This window comes from Arachis stenosperma, chromosome 2 (assembly GCF_014773155.1).
Source record: "Arachis stenosperma cultivar V10309 chromosome 2, arast.V10309.gnm1.PFL2, whole genome shotgun sequence".
Taxonomy (NCBI): Eukaryota; Viridiplantae; Streptophyta; class Magnoliopsida; order Fabales; family Fabaceae; genus Arachis; species Arachis stenosperma.
The window spans coordinates 26,160,182-26,170,102 of record NC_080378.1 but is presented as its reverse complement, the minus strand read 5'-3'; the positions used below and the strand labels follow the sequence as shown (position 1 = coordinate 26,170,102).

Below are 9,921 nucleotides of genomic sequence, written 5' to 3'. Positions count from 1 at the left end.
GTTTGAATGTGGGGGTTCAACACCAAACTTAGAGTTTGGTTGTGGCCTCCCAACACCAAACTTAGAGTTTGACTGTGGGGGCTCTGTTTGTCTCTGATTTGAGGGAAGCTCTTCAAGCTTCCTCTCCATGGTGACAGAGGGATATCCTTGAGCCTTAAACACCAAGGATTCTTCATTCACTTGAATGATCAATTCTCCTTTATCAACATCAATCACAGCCTTTGCTGTGGCTAGGAAGGGTCTGCCAAGGATGATGGATTCATTCATGCACTTCCCAGTCTCTAGGACTATGAAGTCAGTAGGGATGTAATGGTCTTCAACTTTTACCAGAACATCCTCTACAAGTCCATAGGCTTGTTTTCTTGAGTTGTCTGCCATCTCTAGTGAGATTTTTGCAGCTTGCACCTCAAAGATCCCTAATTTCTCCATTACAGAGAGGGGCATGAGGTTTACACTTGACCCTAAGTCACACAAGGCCTTCTTGAAGATCATGGTGCCTATGGTACAAGGTATAGAAAACTTCCCAGGATCCTGCCTCTTTTGAGGCAGTTTCTGCCTAGACAAGTCATCCAGTTCTTTGGTGAGCAAAGGTGGTTCATCCTCCCAAGTCTCATTTCCAAATAACTTGTCATTTAGCTTCATGATTGCTCCAAGGTATTTAGCAACTTGCTCTTCAGTGACATACTCATCCTCTTCAGAGGAAGAATACTCATCAGAGCTCATGAATGGCAGAAGTAAGTCCAATGGAATCTCTATGGTCTCATTTTGAGCCTCAGATTCCCATTGTTCCTCATTGAGGAACTTAGAGGAGATTGGTGCACGCCCATTGGGGTCTTCCTCAGTGGCGTCCACCTCCTCTCTTTCCTCTCCATATTCGGCCATGGTTATGGCTTTGCACTCTCCTTTTGGATTTTCTTCTGTATTACTTGGGAGAGTACTAGGAGGGAGTTCAGTAATTTTCTTGCTCAGCTGTCCCACTTGTCCTTCCAAATTTCTGATGGAGGACCTTGTTTTATTCATGAAACTTTGAGTGGTTTTGATTAGATCAGAGACCATTGTTGCTAAGTCAGAGGTATTCTGCTTAGAACTCTCTGTCTGTTGCTGAGAAGATGATGGAAAAGGCTTGTTGGTGCCAAGCCTGTTTCTTCCACCATTATTGTTATTGAAACCTTGTTGAGGTCTCTCTTGATTCTTCCATGAGAAATTTGGGTGATTTCTCCATGAAGAATTATAGGTGTTTCCATAGGGTTCTCCTAGGTAATTCACCTCTTCCATTGAAAGGTTCTCAGGATTATAAGCTTCTTCCTCAGATGAAGCATCCTTAGTACTGCCAGGTGCATTTTGCATTCCAGACAGACTTTGAGAAATCAAATTGACTTGTTGAGTCAATATCTTGTTCTGAGCCAATATGGCATTCAGAGTGTCAATCTCAAGAACTCCTTTCTTCTGATTAGTCCCATTGTTCACAGGATTCCTTTCAGAAGTGTACATGAATTGGTTATTTGCAACCATTTCAATTAGCTCTTGAGCTTCTGTAGGCGTCTTCTTCAAATGAAGAGATCCTCCAGCAGAGCTATCCAAAGACATCTTGGATAGTTCAGAGAGACCATCATAGAAAATACCTATGATGCTCCATTCAGAAAGCATGTCAGAAGGACACTTTCTGATTAATTGTTTGTATCTTTCCCAAGCTTCATAGAAGGATTCTCCATCCTTCTGTCTGAAGGTTTGGACTTCCACTCTAAGCTTACTCCATCTTTGTGGTGGAAAGAACTTTGCCAAGAAGGCATTGACTAGCTTTTCCCAAGAGTCCAGGCTTTCTTTAGGTTGAGAATCCAACCATATTCTAGCTCTGTCTCTTACAGCAAAAGGGAATAGCATCAGTCTATAGACCTCAGGGTCTACCCCATTAGTCTTGACTGTGTCACAGATTTGCAAGAATTCAGCTAAGAACTGATGAGGATCTTCCATTGGAAGTCCATGGAACTTGCAATTCTGTTGCATTAGAGAAACTAATTGAGGCTTAAGCTCAAAGTTGTTTGCTCCAATGGCAGGGATAGAGATGCTTCTCCCATAGAAGTCGGGAGTAGGTGCAGTGAAGTCACCCAGCACCTTCCTTGCATTGTTGGCATTGTTGTTGTTTTCGGCTGCCATGGGTTCTTCTTCCTTGAAGAATTCGGTCAGGTCCTCAACAGAGAGTTGTGCTTTAGCTTCTCTTAGCTTTCTCTTCAAGGTCCTTTCAGGTTCAGGATCAGCTTCAACAAGAATGCCTTTGTCTCTGCTCCTGCTCATATGAAAGAGAAGAGAACAAGAGAAATGTGGAATCCTCTATGTCACAGTATAGAGATTCCTTGAAGTGTCAGAGGAAAAGAAAAATAGAAGAAAGAAGGTAGAAGAATTCGAACTTGATGAGATAGGGTTCGAATTGTGCATTAAGGAGGAGTAGTACTCCATAAATAGAAGGATGTGGGAAAGAGGGAAGAGGATTTTCGAAAATTAATTAGAAAGATGTTAAAAACATTTTAAAAATTGATTGATAATTTTCGAAAATTGAAAGTGGAAAAGAAATCAAGTGATTTTTGAAATAGATTTTGAAATTAGAAATCAAAAAGATTTGATTGAAAACTATTTTGAAAAAGATGAGGTTAAAAAGATTTGATTGAAAAGTTATGGTAAAAAAAATGTGATTGAGAAGATATGATTTGAAAACAATTGTAAAAGATATGTTTTGAAAATAATTTTAAAAGATTTGATTTGAAAATTAGTGACTTGCCTAACAAGAAAAGATATGATTCAAACATAAAACCTTCCTTAACAGAAAAGGCAAAAAATGTTCAATCAAATCATTAATTGTTAGTAAGTATCTTTGAAAAAGGAAAGAAATTGATTTTGAAAACATTTGATTGAAAAAATATGATTTGAAAAAGATTTGATTTTGAAAAACTTTGAAAACTTGAAAAAAAATTGATTTGAAAACAAAATCTTCCCCCTAGCACCATCCTGGCGTTAAACGCCCAGAATGGTATACATTCTGGCGTTTAACGCCCAAAATGCTACCTCTTTGGGCGTTAAACGCCCAACCAGGTACCCTGGCTGGCGTTTAAACGCCAGTCTGCCTTCTTCACTGGGCATTTTTGAATGCTCAGCTTTTTCTGTATAATTCCTCTGCAGCATGTTCTGAATCTTCAATTCTTTGTATCATTGACTTGAAAAGACACAAATTAAAAGTATTTTTGGATTTTTAATAATCAAAATGCAATAAGAATCAAATAACAATGCATGCAAGACACCAAACTTAGCAGTTTGTACACTACTAACACTATATGAGACACATAAACACTCAAGCCAAAAGAATTCAAAGATCAAAACAAAGAAATATATGCATGGATTCGAAAAATATAACAAAAACATGCATTTGACACTAGACTTAAGATGAGACTCTAGACTCAAACAAGGAATATTTTTAGATTTTATGATTTTATAAATTTTTTTTTGTGTTTTTCGAAAATTAAGTGGAAAAAGGTATCAAAATTCTTAATGAGAATTCCAGGAATCAGTGCAATGCTAGTCTAAGACTCCGGTCCAGGAATTAGACATGGCTTCACAGCCAGCCAAGCTTTCAAAGAAAGCTTCGGTCCAAAACACTAGACATGACCAAAGGTCAGCCAAGCCTTAGCAGATCACTGCTCCAAAAGCAAAATTGATGAAAATCAACAAGCTCTTGTGGTGATAAGTTGAAACCTCGGTCCAATCAGATTAGACATGGCTTCTCAGCCAGCCAGATTTCAACAAATCATCATGAAACTCTAGAATTCATCTTCAAGAATTTCGAAAAAAAATAAATACCTAATCTAAGCAACAAGATGAACCGTCAGTTGTCCAAACTAGAACAATCCCAGGCATTGTTACCAAAAGCTTGCTCAAAACTTGAACAATCCCCGGCAACGGCGCCAAAAACGTGGTAGCTCAATACCATGGCATTACACAACTTCGCACAACTAACCAGCAAGTGCACTGGGACGTCCAAGTAATACCTTACGTGAGTAAGGGTCGATCCCACGGAGATTGTTAGCATTGAAGCAAGCTATGGTCATCTTGTAAATCTTAGTCAGGCAAACTCAAATGTATATGGTGATGAACGAAAATAACATAAAAGATAAAGATAGTGATACTTATGTATATCATTGGTGTAAGAGCTTCAGACAAGCGTATGAAGATGCCTTCCCTTCCGTCTCTCTGCTTTCCTACTGCCTTCATCCAATCCTTCTTACTCCTTTCCATGGCAAGCTCGTGTAGGGTTTCACTGTTGTCAGCAGCTACCTCCCATCCTCTCAGTGAAAATACGTCCCTGATGCTCTGTCACAGCATAGGCTAATCATCTGTCGGTTCTCGTTCAGGCCGGAATAATATCCATTGATACTTTTGCGTCATTCACTAACGCCCTAGCCTGCTAGGAGTTTGAAGCACGTCACAGTCATTCAATCATTGAATCCTACTCAGAATACCACAGACAAGGTTAGACCTTCCGGATTCTCTTGAATGCCGCCATCAGTTCTTGCCTATACCACGAAGACTCTGATCTCACGGAATGGCTGGCTCGTTTGTCAGGCGAGCACTCGGTTGTCAGGCGATCAACCATGCATCGTGTTATCAGGAATCCAAGAGATATTCACTAAGCCTCAGATGCTTGTAGAACAAGAATGGTTGTCAGTCACCTTGTTCATGGGTGAGAAGGATGATGGGCGTCAATCATCACCTTCATCAAGTTGAAGAACAAGTGATATCTTGGACAAAGAACAAGCGGAATTGAATAGAAGAACAATAGTAATTGCATTAATACTCGAGGTACAGCAGAGCTCCACACCTTAATCTATGGTGTGTAGAAACTCCACCGTTGAAAAATACATAAGCATAAGGTCTAGGCATGGCCGAATGGCCAGCCTCCCAATGATCTAAGATAGCATAAAACGAAGATAGCTACCAAAGTCTCCTTAATACAATAGTAAAAGGTCCTACTTATAGATAACTAGTAGCCTAAGGTGTACAAAGATGAGTAAATGACATAAAAATCCACTTCCGGGCCCACTTGGTGTGTGCTTGGGCTGAGCAATGAAGCATTTTCGTGTAGAGACTCTCCTTGGAGTTAAACGCCAGCTTTAGTGCCAGTTTGGGCGTTTAACTCCCAATTAGGTGCCAGTTCCGGCGTTTAACGCTGGAATTTCTTGAGGTGACTTTGAACGCCGGTTTGGGCCATCAAATCTTGGGCAAAGTATGGACTATTATATATTGCTGGAAAGCCCAGGATGTCTACTTTCCAACTCCGTTGAGAGCGCGCCAATTGGGTTTCTGTAGCTCCAGAAAATCTACTTCGAGTGAAGGGAGGTCAGAATCCAACAGCATCTGCAGTCCTTTTGAGTCTCTGGATCAGATTTTTGCTCAGATCCCTCAATTTCAGCCAGAAAATACCTGAAATCACAGAAAAACACACAAACTCATAGTAAAGTCCAGAAAAGTGAATTTTAATTAAAAACTAATAAAAATATACTAAAAACTAACTAAAAGATACTAAAAACATACTAAAAACAATGCCAAAAAGCATACAAATTATCCGCTCATCACCAACCCCGACCGAGGACTTGCATAAAATCTATTTTGCAGAAAACCCGAAAAAATTCACTTGCGTAGGATCCACACTAAGCTCGGAGGATAAGGCTTTATTCCAAGAATTCCTCCAACGAAACGCCAACTTATTCGCTTGGACCCCAGCTGACATGCCAGAAATTGACCCATCTATCATATCCCATAAACTAGCATTGGATCCGTCTGTCCAACCTATAGCACAGAAAAAGCGAAACCTCGGCCATGACCGAAAACAAGCCTCTCTGGAAGAAACCAAGAAGCTCATCAATGCCGGCTTCATTCAGGAAATCAGATTCACAATATGGTTGGAAAATGTCGTCATGGTGAAAAAGCATAACGGTAAATGGCGCATGTGTGTTGATTTCACCGATCTCAACAAAGCATGCACAAAAGATTCTTATCCTTTACCATCTATTGATTATTTAGTTGACAATGCTTCCAGTTATGAAAAACCGAGCTTTATGGATGCATACTCTGGCTACAACCAGATCCAAATGCATCCATCCAATCAAAGTAATACCGCTTTTATTACTGAATATGGAAATTGCTGTTACAAAGTTATGCCATTTGGCCTTAAGAATGCAGGTGTGACATATCAACGCCTTATGGACAAAATATTCGCCCAACAGATAGGCAGAAATATCGAGGTCTATGTAGATGATATGGTCGCCAAAACAAAGCTCGGCGACAACCACCTCGACGACCTCGAAGAAAATTTTCATTAGATCCGAAAATATAACATGTGGCTAAATCCCGAGAAGTGTGCTTTGGGCATACAAAGCAGCAAATTCCTAGGCTTCATGCTCACCAACCGAGGAATTGAAGCCAACCCAGAAAAATGTCGAGCTATGTTGGATATGATGAGCCCACAAACTATTAAAGAAGTCCAACAGTTAACAGGGAGACTTGATGCACTCTCCAGATTCTTACCTTGTCTGGCTTCTAAACCTTTCTTCTTTTTCCAAACTTTATAAAAGAAAAAGCCTTTTCATTCAACTGACGAGTGTGAACAAGAATTCATAACTATAAAAGAAACTCTTTCAAAACCACCAATTTTACAAATGCCCATTCGGGGAACAACTCTATTTATATTTATCTGTCACTAACATTGGCTATAAGCTCTGTTCTTATTGTAGAAAGGCAAAAGCAGCAATTGCCGATCTATTTCACTAGCAAGACACTCCAAAATGCAGAACTCCGTTATCCGAACATTGAGAAGCTGGCCTTAGCTCTAGTTTTCTCGGTACGAAGACTTCGGCCGTATTTCGAAAGCCATGTCATCCATGTTTGGACAGATCAACCTTTGTGATAAGTCCTTCAAAAGTCGGAATTAGCTGGCCGACTAGCAAAATGGTCGGTCAAACTCTCCGAGTTTGATGTCAGATACCAAGGCCGTAGTTCACTTAAATCCTAATACCTGGCTGATTACATTGCCAAATTCACAGTACCAAGCACAAATGAAGACTTAGCCACATGGTCTTTATACATAGATGGTTCTTCTAATCAACATGGGTGTGGAGCTGGAATTATACTTGACGACTGCAACGATAATGTCATCGAACAATCCCTACATTTTTCCTTCAAAGCGAGTAACAATCAAAGTGAGTACGAAGCTCTCATTACCGGCCTTAACCTTGCCACCGACCTAAATATCGTCGAACTCAAGGTATATTGCGACTCCTTGCTCATCGTACAGCAGGTGAAGGACTCATACCAGGTAAAAGATCCTTTATTATCTAAATACCTTAAAATCGTTCAGAATTTACGTTCCAAATTTTCTAAATGCGAAATTCAGCATATACCTCGAGAGAGTAATGGCCGAGCTGATATCCTATCTAAGCTCGCCATACTCAACCAACTAAATCTTCTCTTTATCAATCAACACTACTTAAACCTAGCATATATCTCACAGAAATTCTAAGCGCTACACAGGATACAGATTGGAGAACACCTTATATAACTTATCTCAGAACTGGAGTATTTCCAGGCGATATTAACAATCTTCGGCATTTTCGCCGACAAGCTTCGTTTTTTTACCATATATAACACCTGCCTGTATAGACGAGGTTTTTCTCGTCCTTTACTTAATTGTCTTAACAGATTCGAAGCTGACCTTGCATTAGCTGAGGCACATGAAGGCATCTGCGGTACACACCTCAGAGCTTGGAGCCTTTCTTCAAAGATCCTCCGCGTTGGCTTCTTTTGGCCGACATTACAACATGACTGCAAAACAAAGGTACGAAGATGTGATAATTGCCAGAAGCACAACCCAATCACACACCTCCCATCCGAGTCTCTGCACAACTCCGAGGTAACCTGGCCTTTCAACCAATGGGGGCTAGATATCCTCGCCCCTTTCCCTTTAGCAGTAGGATAGGTAAAGTTTTTGGTGGTATCCATTGACTATTTTTCAAAGTGGATAGAAGCCCAGCCTTTAGCAAAGATCGCCTCATAACAAATGATTTCCTTTGTATGGAAAAATATTATCTGTAGATTCGGCATACCTCGGTACATTATCACAGATAATGGTCGCCAGTTTGCCGATCATAAGTTCACTTCCTTTTTGTAGTACTTGAAAATCAAACAACATTTTTCATCGGTAGAACACCCGTAAACAAATGGGTTAGTAGAGGCTGCAAATAAAGTCATCCTTTATGCTCTAAGAAAGAAACTAGACGACGCGAAAGGCCTCTGGGCCGAGCTCATACCAGAAATCATATGGGGGTATAATACCACGATCCGCTCAACAACAAAGAAAACACCTTCTCGCCTCTCTAACACTATGATACCAATGGAGATCTCTCAGGCCTCACTTCACACTCAATTGGCCGACCATACTACAGCAGAAAAAACTCGGCAACCCGACTTGGACCTCGTTGAGGAAATCTGATCTTCAGCAGCAATCACACACCGAGCTATGCAACAGCATATAGCTCGGTGCTATAATCAGAAACTCCACCCAAGGTCCTTTCAAATGAATGACTTGGTGCTAAGAAAAACCGAACAGGCTAGAAAACCTCCAAGCCATGGCAAGTTAGCAACTAACTGGGAAGGCCCTTTTCAAATTATGGAGGTCATCAGTAACAGGGCTTACCAATTACAAACCTTAGATGGTAATGCTCTACCTAATACTTGGAACGTATCATCTTTAAAGTTATATTACAGTTAAAAAGTCGGGGACAGGCGAGTACTCTTTTTTCTACTACCAAGATTTTTCCCCAAAAAGGGTTTTGCTTAGAGAGGTTTTAACGAGGCTTGCCTACCTGCACCTTTGTAATCAAAGGTCTTCCAATACATATATATCTCCTATTTCATAAATTTACTATTGAGAATCTTTCTTTTACCTCAAGTTTTACACTATTGCATTACCGATCAATCAAACAATTACCGATCAAACCACTCATTACCGACCAATCAAACCACTCATTACCGACCAATCAAACAATTACCGATCAATCAAATAATTACCAATCAAACCATACTATCAGTAAATTAAACCAACCACCGATCAATCATACAACTGCCAACCAAACAAAAATGCCAAACAAATCGAATTTAACCGATTTATCAGAAATTACAGATCAAATCACACAACATCGATCTACATATTTATATCCCTTTCAGATATAACCAACCAGTATCATACAATACACTTTCATATTTTCTACAAATTTTACCAAACAAAAAACCAACCAGCTACCTTTCTGGATCACAAACTATGAACCACCACACCATTCTAACTAATCCACTAAGGCTCAAAAACCTACAATTTTATAAACGCATGCCTACCTAACCTCAACATCCCAATTACAACACAGTATCTGACAATAACAATGCATGAAAACCTACCATTAATATTACCAAACTATCAGAGTATATGCCGGCTTTTCTTTTTAGACAAGGCATATGCCAAAACATTCAAAAGCTCACAAAGGAGCGAATCAGTTCACTACTAAAAGTTCAAACAAAATACACAAAAAACCAAACACTTAAACTACTATTCAACATTTTCATCCTCCTCTTCAGCATCCCCATCATCCTCTATCATCACCCCATCTTAAACTATCTTCCCCGGATCCATCTGGGAAAAGTCCACTTCAGGGGCTAAAAATTTAGCCTGCTAAGAAGCTCGCTTAAAGCCTTCCACAAAGGAATCAAGGATTTCCGCTCCCTTTTATTTTTCCATCTCCTTCAACTTCGCCATCACCTCTATCACCTGACCACTCATGGTAGAAAGATCGGCTTCTTTCTTCTTCAGATCCTCCACCTCTTTCGCATAAT

General features: G+C 40.0%; 1 non-coding gene across 1 annotated transcript; it reads left to right on the top strand.

Moving 5' to 3' along the window:
• Positions 1–1,641: 1,641 nt before the first annotated feature.
• LOC130964798 (small nucleolar RNA R71) lies at positions 1,642–1,749 on the top strand. Its single transcript, XR_009080871.1, has one exon. It is a non-coding gene; the product is annotated as a small nucleolar RNA R71 (small nucleolar RNA).
• The last annotated feature ends 8,172 nt before the right edge of the window (positions 1,750–9,921 follow it).